The following is an 11,992-nucleotide window of genomic DNA, read 5'->3' on the forward strand; positions in this document are numbered from 1 at the left end:
TGTTACGATGGCGCGTGCCGAGCAGTCTCGCCAGGGCAGGAAAAACGAGCTTTGGAGCTGTCGGCCTCACTCAGTAGCTATGCGCAAAGAGCAGCCGTACCGCCACACTCACGTAGCAACAAATGCTTTTTTTTATTTTTTATTTCGAATACTGTTACACCCTTTTCGAGCTGGTACAGGGTGAGAGGATTGACACATTTTGTCAACACATCAAGCAATGGAACAAAATAAATACTTCACCAGAGGTACATTTCCAGCTTCCATTCAAATGATTGACAGTCGTTCTGTCGTCAAAAATATGTACATCAAGGGCACTCCAGTCTTCAATTGTCTTAACAAGGGGAGAATATTGAAAAACACTAATTCTGGATTGTAAGGCATAAAAAACATAAGGGTGATTCACACGGGAAGAGACTCTGCCAGGACGTAAAAAATAGCGTGACTGATCTAAGCTAAATTTATTAGTAGAAATCTGGTACAAAAACTTCAGTCGTGCGAATTTTCTGCGTGTTGCCAGTGTCGATAAATTTGCCCTAGCGAGCAAAGTGGTTACGGATTGTGTTTTGCGAAACGCTGAAAATGTAAAGCGTACGGCAAGCCTCTGAATGCGTTCAAGTTGTTTCATCTGATATTGCTGGCGAGAATCCCATATAACACTGGCATATTCCAAAGAAGAGCGTGCAACGGCTGTATGCGCCTAAAGTTTACCTTTAGGCTTTGCATGCCTCAATTTTCTTATGAAAAATCCAACTTTTCGCTGAGCAGATCCAAATATGTTATTTACATCATCCTTCCAATTGAGGTTATTTGAGATGGTGACACCAAGATACTTTAGTTTTTTCATGTGGGCTAGTTGTTTGTTGCCTACAAAGTAATTAAAAGAGTGGCATTTTCTTGTTCGAGACAGTCATACACGCGGTCTTTTCAATGTAATTCCCATGTTCAATTTGGAGCACCAATGATGGATTCCTTCCAAGGATTTATTAAGTAATTTTTGATCATCTATTGATTTCCCTGGGCAATACAATGTACAATCGCGCGCAAATAAGCGAACCTCAACACTAGTAGCTATGTACCCGCCACATCAATAATATAAATCAAAAATAATATTGGCCCCAACACACACCCTTGCGGTACACCAGAAGAAATGGGTAAACTTTGGGAGTGTTTGTCATTATTTCAACAAATTGCAGCCCATTTTACAAGGACGCTTGAATCCAATTCATAATTTGTTGATTATAAAGCTTGCTCATCAGCTTGCTGTGACAGACCTCATCGAATGCCTTTGACATATCAATTGAAATTATGTCAACTTGCGCTTTCGAGTTGACTGCCTCAGCAAAGCTGTGGACAGTTTCATTAAGTTGGGTCACAGTTGATAGATTTCTTCGAAAGCCATGGTGCATAGTGTAGAAAAAATTATTATTTTCTATGTACTGAACTAACTCCTTAGCAATTATGTGTTCCAGGACCTTGCATATTGTGCACCAAATCGAAATCGGGCGATAATTCCCAATCGCAAGCTTGCTTCCAGATTTGACAATTGGTATTGCCCTTGTAATCAGCCAGTCAGTATGTATAATACCGCTATCACGTTATAACGAAGAAAAGATTTTCGAGAAAGCATGCCACCCACTCAGAATAACGTCTTAGAAAAGCGTTTGGAATCTTATCCGGGCCCGGTGACTTTTTGTCGCCTAGTTTTAGCAAGGCAGCAATTATGCCTTTTTTGATGATAACAATATCGTTGCTGGAAAGATTCATGTCCGAGTGTTTTACGACAGTACTATCATGATTTGAAGTGAATACAGAGCAGAAGTACTTGTTAAACGCTTCAGCAAGGAGGGAGGGTTCAGAACACGACATACCATCTACAAGAACGGCTTCGATTGTGTCTTTACTCTTTGACATGTACTTCCAAAATTTCTGCGGTGATTCTTGCATATATTTAGTCAACGTATTGGAAAGGAAAACGCTTTTAGCTTTTTTTATCTCGCTACGCATATGCGCACTGAGGTTACTGACAGCTGTCGCGTCTCTTTGAATTCTGTAACGTGCACAGCGCAGTCGCCGTTCAAGATGAATAATATCTCGTGTAATCCATGAGTTTGGCCTATCAGTCATTTTTGTTTTTTGGGAAACATGTTTGAGCAAGCAATCACTTCCGACTCCCAAGAAATGACGCCAGAGCCCACTTACGTCTTCATGATGTGGCATTTCATCGACACCGATTACCCTGCGGTCGAGAATTGATGTGTCGACGGCTCGAAAAAAATCAAATACTTTACTAGCCGATTTTTAATTAGGAGTTTATTGCTGAGTTAAGAGACACAATTACTGTTTTGTGGTCGGATATTCCTTCTTCCACATCAATTTCATAAGCGTACGTTCGCTCGGATAGAAACAATAAGTCCAACGTCGTCGAACTTGCCTCGCGTACTCGCGTTGGAGACGAGACCACCTGGATAAGACCAAGCTTACCCATTGTTTCTAACATACTCTCTGCATGAACCTATCAGTTGAACTTGGGATTCTTGCCTCCCAATCTACACCAGGCAAATTGACTTCACCAGTGTTTATTCTTCTCGCTTTCTTACTTAAATTTGTTAGGTAATTATCAAGGCTTCTAAAGAATCCCGCAGAGCTGCCAGGAGGCCTATAGATGACGCCCACTAACAATACGGTATTTCCAAGGAATAATCGACACGAAGCGTTTTCATGCCCTCTAAATGACGGTAAGGGCTCAGATTTTAGTGGTTTCTTTAACAATAGCGCAACGCCCCCGCCTCTAGTAAACCTGTCATTTGACAAGAAATTATAGGAAGACGGGAAAACTTCATCACTCGCGATATCAACTCTCAACTATGTTTCTGTAATAGCTATTATGTCAAGGTCATGCGTTAAAGCCAATCCCACAAGGAACTCAGTCTTATTCACAATGCTTTGGGCATTCAAATTCACGAGGCGTATGTCATGCTGCTTCTCTTGTCAATCACCGTTCAGCGAAGGGTTTCTTTTGCTTCCGCGAATCTTTACCCGCATGCCAGAATGTTTATCCCACTTGTAGGCTTCATCATCCACAAAACGTTTGTCATGCACGAGCTTAACTTTGGCTCATGAACTTTTGTCGCCCTTAGCCGTTTCCCAAAGGAGTGTTCGCTGTTTGAGTGTTTCCGGCGAGTAATCATCAGAAATGCTTATTTCTGAGCCTTTCAGTTTATGGCAATTCTTGAAAAGTGATACATTTTTGTTGAAGTTATGAAGCTTCATGTGACTGGCCGATCCCGTTCATCTTTCTTCTTCCCAATCCTGCGAATACGCTCTACTGACGACGCGTCAACCTCAAGGCGGTTCAAAAAAATGTCTTTTAACACTTTGCGTTCAGTATCGTCACCTGTTTCTTTCGAGTTTTCCTTGAAACCGTAAACTATGACGTTATTCCGCCTTGATCTGTCAGTTATCAGTTATCCTTTCAGTTATCCTTTCTTGTCGGTTTCTGATCCTCCGCTCAAGATCTCTAACCGTACTTACAAGTTCTTGTACCTTACTGCACACAACTTTGAGGCCATCGACCTTTTCTTCTAGGCTTATAAGCCTTGTTTTAGCCACTGTTTCGGCCATGATGTCTTGCAGAGGGAAAGTCTTGAGAGTCAGGTATTGAGAACGCCGGAGTCCCACCTTCAGTACCGATCAATAAACACACAAGGAGGTTCTCAAAACATTGGCAGGGCGGGAGATGCCCCACCAAGTCTAACTGCACGTTATCGAAACAGTCATCTGGTGGTAGAAACGGCTGCGCCGCAAAATGTCTGTACTGGGTCACTTTCGCGGCTTGACAGACTTGGAAGATTCTTGCCTAGGGACCCTATAACGTAAAACTATTCAATATGATTTTATTCCAATCTCCTGATGTCAAATGTTGCATCAACGCCGACGCAAGCATCGGGTGGTGACCCACAGGGTTGTCGGAAGAGACCAATGAAAAGCTCGCCTCTTTTACAGGAGGTCACTTTTGTTTAGTTTAAAAACAAGTAACATTGCCTACACTGAGCGGTTTGTAATATTTATTTGCTGAGAAGAGGCGAGGAGCGCGTTCAAGTGTAGAGGGGTTCGATGGGGGGAGCCAGGGCACCGAAAGTTGACAACCGGATAAAGAAGGTTGTGCCGGCATCTGCGATTGGTGTGCTTTCCCTTACTTAGCCTACGGTAAAGTAGCTGAATAATTTTAAATTGCGGAAAGGCTCTTTAATCCACCCGACAACGCCAGCGAAAGGCTGTTCGGTGACATGTGACCTTGCTCCGCCCTTTTGCTGCCAAGAAAGTCCCTGCGCGCAAGGTGAAGGGCGCGCGTTTCGCTTGTTGGGCTATGCACACTGCTGCGATAACTTCGTTACGGGAGGGCTGAAATGCCTTGTTGCTGTGCGGTTGGGTGACGAAACCGGACGGAGTTATTTTGAATCCCGCGCGGCAACCAGAACCTAGCCAGAAGAAAGGTATGGTTGCACAGAATTGGAGGGAAGGACTTTGAACCGTCAGTAACTGCACGACTATGCGAGGCAAGCAACGTAGAGCGTTACGAAGGTGCGATAGAAATTATACACGTGCGTGTGTCGAGCTGTGATAGTATTTCATCGGCGCGCATGCATGTTGATGGCCCAAGTTTGTGGAGATTATTTATTTTAGTTCATTATGAGCCCGCTGACTTAGCAAGTGCAGTATGTCCTATCATGCAAGTAAATAGCAGGGCAGAAGCGCATTAACTCGCTGACAAATATCGGCATTGCATTACGTGCAATAAAAAAATAGCAAATATCAGCAGCGAATTCTACCTTTACACTTACCTGGGTTTCTGCGCGCTTTGTTAACAGAGCGTTGCAATATGTCCACAGGGTCATTTCCTAGTCTTCATATGCTAATCGTATTTTGTGCATTGCAAATGGGAATTAACATATTCCTAAGTGCCTGCATTACTCTGCTTTTAAAAACAAATACTGCATAGCCACTGCTACTGGCCATCAAATAATAAAGTATAACACAATATATCCAAGTACGTTTCATACAGCTGCGAGCTCGTTTCTTCCAAGTTTCCCTTACACTAGGAAATGTTTCAGTAATCGGCGATGCCATTTTTCTGATGAAAAACACAGAACTGCAAATTAACATAAGAATAACGCCAGAAGCGATACGCGGATTGCGAGCAAAACACAGTGCAGTAATAGCTAGGCCAATGTGCGTGTGTTTTGTATAAGGGTCCCTAATTCTTAAGGGGCTTTAGCGGTGCACGGCGGGGAAAAGGCATAAAAACAACAATGCGCGTCATGATTCAAGTATACGTGGCAATGTCGCACGGTTCACGAGAACAGTCAACCGCATTCCCACTCGCGCACACTATACGCTCGATGTTGTTTTGCCGCTAGATTAGATCGCGCTGGCAGCCCGGACACGATCGAGGAGACTCACTGACACGATCCATAGTGCCAGTTTAGAATGTCACGACAGTTACTCTGACTCGTAGCACTGAACCACAAAACACAACAGTCGTCGTGCAATAGCTATACGACAGACGCACTCAGCGGCAAGAAGACTGTTGGCACACTCGTTTCCACACACACACAGGATGTTTTTTTAGTTACCGTGAGGGTCACATGTTCCAGCGACGTTATGTCGAAAGGTTTAGGTCCAAGCGACTGACATCCTTCTTTTTTACACGAATTCTTCGTTCAAAGTAACCGCTATGTGTACGCAGCACACTTCCAAGCAAAGAAATTAATTGAGCAAACGGAATTAAGCGCAAACAATCACCAAACCTCGCGTGCATAGACACGAAACACGTCTAGCGTTATCTTCGGCTCCGACTCCGTGTTGTTCACCCGTCAAGTGCTTGGACTCTATTGATGAAATGCAAGTAAATCAGCACTTCACGCTCTTCTTAATAATATGCCGATAATTTATGCTGTAAACACGTAATGTAATTTAATGCGAGCGCAAACGAACAAAATGTACGCATTCGGAATTGAGGCGATCAAGCACTCATTCCGCTCTCTTGAGCGTTTTTCTTTCAGCGCTCATTTGAAATTAAAGGACTAGTTTTAGCAGTTCCAGGCCCTTCTATCGTTTTCCACCAAAGTCAGGCACCAGTACGTTTTATTTCCGCGCGTGTTCAGATATGTTTCACCTCATGAATGCCGCCGCACTACGGCTTAACGTGAGTGCCGTCTGCTACAGGAAATGCCTAAGTGGATCGCGTGGCAGATGTCGCTACCTTCAAAATTATACGGGCACCTTAGCTTGCGGTGGTCGGTCGAAGATCGCGGCGGCGTGCAACGGAAGGTTAAGAATGCCGCTAAAACGAATCCTGAGCAAAGAAACATTGGCAGAGCGAGGTCGTAAACGTACCGAAAGCACACGAAAACGGTACATGGTCACGTAAAAAGCTTTATTGTGCGCAAATAAACCCATGCTCTCCGGCAGATGCGAGTAGCCAGTGCCTGAGCGATCGCTGGCCGCCATGTTTTATTCCTTTCGGAACGGGGCAGCCTGCGGCTATTTAGAAGAAAAAATTAGTTTATTTGGCATATTAATGCATCTTTAACGCATACGCTTCCCTCTGGCGCGGAGAGTTTTCTGCGGTTTTGTGACGTGGCGTCACAAAACCGCAGCGAGATACATTCCCAGGAAGTACTTTCAGACAGGAAGCAAAGTTCTGAAGAGGAAGCCACGCTTGATGTTTGAAAAGGGTTACAATTTAGCTTGGTAGTGCTATTTTACGGGCCAGGAGGACGTTGCGATATGGGGACACCACGTAAAGACAATCTCTAAGTGATGGAGAAGGGGACATGAGGACGTAAGTCACAGCATAATGTTGCAGTAGCACAAATTCAGTAGAACGAAGTCGGGACTTGTGGCCGTCGGTCGCGTCGGCAAAGTAATGGGGCAGTTCAAGGCGAAGGGGGCTGTTCCCACAGCCAATAAGTGCTCAATCTGCAGTTAGAAATTCAATTCCAAGAATGACTTCGTGGAGACGCTCGGCCAGTACACTGAACAGGACTAACAGTGGACGACCGGCAATGGTAACACGGGCGGCGCACAATGCCATCGCGGCTGTTGTACTGCCGTTAGCTACTCGGACGGCAGGTGACTCGGCAGGTTTCAGGACTTTACGGAAACGGCTAGGAAGATCTGATCACATAACCGATACCTGAGGGCCAGTATTGGTGAGGGCTTCAATGGGTACATCCTCGATACAAATTTCAACAAGGTTCCGTTGAGCAGCAGGGGTCAGCAGAGGTTTTGCGGTCCGATTTGTGAATGCAGCCTCTCCTCCGGGGGCTGCATTGCTTAGTTTCCCGAGAAGCGACCCACGTAGGACGGGGACAAGGGTTGTCGAGCTATAGGCAAACGGGACTGACGATGTTGCGGTGAGGGCGAGCGGCTAGTGGTGTTCCCCTAAGTGGGAAGGCCGACGTTGTATGATTGGGAGAGAGGTGACAGAGGCCGAGGGTCTCGGTCGAAGCGGCGATCAGCATATGGTCGAGGCGAGGAGTACAAGCGGCTAATACGGCCGGGAGCAAGGAAAACAATTTGGCCTGTCATCCGTGTTCGCCACTCAGAGGGGTTCCGATTGCGGTTCGGAACGACTGTCGAGGTTCTGCAGAGGAAATGACAGGAGCGATAGGGGTAGAACGTGGGCGGATGGCAGACGATGTTCATCTTCGCAATTTCTTGGCGGACAACAGCTTGAATGAGCGAGATGGTCATGCTGTGATGCGTATAGGGGCAGTGAGAACTTGGAGCCGTAGTCTCAACTTCACAGCGGATGACCTTTGTCAAGCTTGGCGTTGTAAGCGGATAACAGGCCGGGGGGTCGGTATGTGACGCCGGAGGGTCGCTGCAGGACGAAGTGGCAGCCGCATTCGGAAATTGGTCGAAGCGTTGTACGATGCGTTTGCGCTTCGCTTGCTCAAAATTCCAGCATTCCTTAATGATGGACTCAACCGTTGAGCCTTTCCTGCAAAGCAGGAGGTTTAACGCATCGTCCGCGATACCCTTCAAGATGTGTCCAGCCTTAGCGGTCTCCAGCATGTCCGCGTTCGCTTTATGGCAGAGAACCAGAACTTCTTGAATATATGCAGCGTACGATTCGGTTGATGTCTGCGCACGAGACGCTAGCTCCTGCTTGGCCTCCATTTGACGTTCCACAGGCCTTCCGAAGGGATTGCGTAGCTCTTCCTTGCAGGAGTCCCAGCTTCTAACGTCGGCTTCATACCTCTCGAACCATTCCTTCACGGTTCCTCCGAAGTAAAAGTTCACGTTGGCCAACAAAAGTGTGCCAGCGCACTTGTTGGGGTTATGGACGCCTTCATACGACGTCAGCCAGTATTCGACATCGAGCATGTCAGTGCCGGTTAAGATTCCCGGATGCCGTAGCTGGGTTTGCACTACCGCTGGTGTCTGAGCGGGGGAGGCAGCGTCAGCGGTTGAAGCAGCGTCAGTAGCCATAATAGCAAAACCGATGTGACGCCCGCTAAGAAGATCCAGGGGCGGCTTGTGGCGAAGGTACCCCGCACGTCCGCCAAAAGATAACGAGGAGAAAATATATGTATTTACAATATAATCAGTTACAACGTTGTAGCTCAGTAGACAGGGTAGCACATCTACCCATTTTCCTTTTGTCCTTTTGTCCACAGCGGCAGAAACTCGTCCGTGACAATATATGCTTTTTGTCCAACGTCCTGAATATTGGACCCAGCCTCACGTTCACTTACCCCTCCACGAGAAAAGTGAATACCACGTCTCCGAACCCCGAGTCGCCACACCATCAATGTCAAGTCCACAAATCCATGTACTTTCAGAGAACACACGAGATGGCCCTATCCTAACGTTCTGACATACCTTTTGAAATCGTCCAGGTATATTTTGCGGAGCTCAAGAAAAGGCTGCAGGAGTAACCAAAACACAGTGTTTCCTTGGGGTAATAGATCAGTGCACTAGCATAGTGGTTGCATGACCGGGAGGATGGACGGGTGGAAAACTTTATTTGGTCCTACATGTAGTGACAATTCACCACTAATAAGCGGGCCGCTCCAACGTTGGGACCGGAAGGCCAAGCCTCACGGCCACGTCGACAGCCTGCTGGACAGCCCAGAATTGTTCATCCATGTAGGGCTGCGAAGTGCAGTCCTTGGTCGGCAAGTCTTCAATTCTGCCCCAAAACCAGAGCAATCCACAAACCTGGCAATAAGGTTCTGTATATGTCTCAAGATAACACATGTTCAGCCTGCATGGGCAAGGATAAGAACCGGTATGTAATAAGCGTATAGTAAGTGCCTGAGCGCTGTTTAGTTTAGGATGCGGCAAACCGTAAACCCTGAGATTAAAAAGTTAGTATTTCGTGATCTCGTTTGATGGGGAAAGGGAGCCTTTGTTCTCGATGAGTACCGCCACTTCGTGGGAAGACGCAATGATTGTGTTTGCCCTTTTGAGCCAAGAAATGTTTAAGAATACTGAAGTAGTAATAACAGACAATGGACCAGAACTTGTAAGCCAGCGTTCGCATGAGTAGGCGAAAGAATGAGCAGTCGTCTTGCGGCGATGTGCACCCTACCATTCTTCAGGAAATGGCATAGCTGAAAGATTCATATGAGACTTGAAACAGTTTATTTCTAGATAACCAATTTCAAAGACGAATAGAAGTGCTGCTTGGAGGCCGCTGTAGCTCATCACAATCGGTCGCACACTGCGGCCATCGGCTGTTGCCTGTATTTCGCAGCGTCTGGAAAGGCACCGGTGCTCTTACTGATCAACAGCTCAGCATTGGTGACCGCCTGAAATTGCGCCAAAGCGGAAAACTGTTGAAGCATACCAGCGATATTGGGAAGATATCAAGATATATTTCGACCGCCACCACAACAAGCGGATACCTCGCGTGCAGCTGAACGATGTAGTACTCGCCAGAAAAAGTATTCCGTGTACGAAGTAGTCGTAGATGGGAACATATCGCGTGATGTACACTGTAGTGCAAAAAGATGTTCTCAATAAAGCTGGTTACGTCAACGATGACGGCGTGCTCGAGTTTGCTGCAATTGGAAACGTCTTTATGTGTAATTCCGGGAGCGATGAGTCTTCAAAGAAGGTGGAGTGTTCGCGGACGTTGTAAAGAAGATAGAGAGTTTCTGAACGAAGACAACGACGTGCCAGCAGGTTTAGAATAAATAAAATGACAGACGTCATAGCCTAGCCCTACTGTGTCTTACTAAATTTATGAAAAATAAACACCATGCAAATTCATCAACCGGGCGACTGACATAGAAGGTGCGGCTAAGCCGCATTTAGCTACCGTATTGTGTATATGACCCTAAGGGAGTGGCTGCACATGAAATCAGAGCTTGCGTACCCGCCACGGTAGCTTTGTGGCAAGTCAATACCTTGAGGTCACTGGTTCGATCGGCAACATTCGCCTTACATTCGGGAAACCTCGTGATGTTGCGTGATCCTGCAGATGGCGCGACAGTTACAGCGACTCGCAGCGCCCGCATCCGGCGGGAACAGGCCCTATGCTTCAGGAGTTGAACATCTTCGAAATGCGTCGCCGTCAGTGCCGAAACTCGTGTCGAAAGAATCCCTAAGGATTCTTTCGACACGAGTCGGCAAAGGGTCATTCATCGTTGAGCCGACGTGCCACTGATGACGTATTTGAACGAGCGAACTAACACAAAGGTGACGTTTCATTTTAGCCTGTACATTGTGTGGTTAACAAAGTGATAAGTTTGAAATGAAACGTGCCATCCATGCCTCTCGATAAGAGAAAATTTAGCCAGGCACAGCCATCTAGTACAGTGTAGCAAAGTACAGTGTAGCAAAGCAAAGCAATGAAACCAACGTTACTAGAGTAACAGCAGCTGGAATTATGCGTGGCCCACAGCGTCCGTCCATTCCGGCTGGAAGAAGAAGGAGGAGGAGGAAGAGGAGTAGTAGATTTAAGTGGAGAGAGGAAAAGACGGCCAGAAGAGCGTGTACCTAGCGTGCTAATCCCCATGCCATTAAGGGAAAGTAGGACATACAGGGATCGGTAGGTGGCAGGTGATTCTGTTATGGTATGGAATGAACTGCTACATACAGACTGTGCAATACACGGATGTGCGCTTTAGGCACACTACACGCAGGGGTAATCTTATCCACGCAAAACATCATTGCACAAAAATATTTCACACTGCATTCACGTCACAGGTTTCTTAGGGACGATCGTCTAAGGCAGTCTCACATAAAAAGTTCAAGAGTGATGTTAATGTGCGTTGGTGATGGTCAACTCTTCTCCACGTGCCTAAAATGTTTTCTTCAAAAGAAGGGTGAGAGTCCCAACGTACACGACTAAATTATCTGCATAAAGAAACACAACAGTGAAGCCAAGAAACGCAACGCCATAGGCGATGCGCCGCTACCGGCGTCGCCAGACTCCTTGGGAAAGAACAGCGTTGAGGACCGAATATGAAAGGTAATTAAATACTGCTGTCCTGGCGTCTACACTCGTACTAGGTCTTTTTGAAAATCCTTTTGTGATATATTCTTGGGAGGTACGAGACTTTTGCAAAGCCTTTTTGACGTTTCACAGATAGGCGGAAAAAGAAAACTTACCTTGAGGCCCACTTCAATTCCTCCTATGAGGGGTTATCCTAAGCTATAAGACGTTTCCTGAAGGCTATGCAGGACCGGCCACCTGTACCGAAGGAGATAAAACGCTAAGTGTAGCCGCAGTTGAGGCTCAGCGGAACATTATGTCCCTGTGTGACAAAGTACCAGAATTATGTTTGCAAAAGAATTGAACCCCTGCTTCAAGTGTAACGTCAGGGCGACGTTCCCAGCAGACGTGCTACCTCCCGGAAACTTGCGAGCTGTGACGCAAAATATGAGTGCCTGACATACATAACAGTGAGTGTGAGACGTCGTGTTTCACTAAGGTGATCATTATTCCTAATTAGGCATGGTAATAAAAAAC

The sequence above is a fragment of the Dermacentor albipictus genome, chromosome 2 (genome assembly GCF_038994185.2).
Source record: "Dermacentor albipictus isolate Rhodes 1998 colony chromosome 2, USDA_Dalb.pri_finalv2, whole genome shotgun sequence".
Taxonomy (NCBI): Eukaryota; Metazoa; Arthropoda; class Arachnida; order Ixodida; family Ixodidae; genus Dermacentor; species Dermacentor albipictus.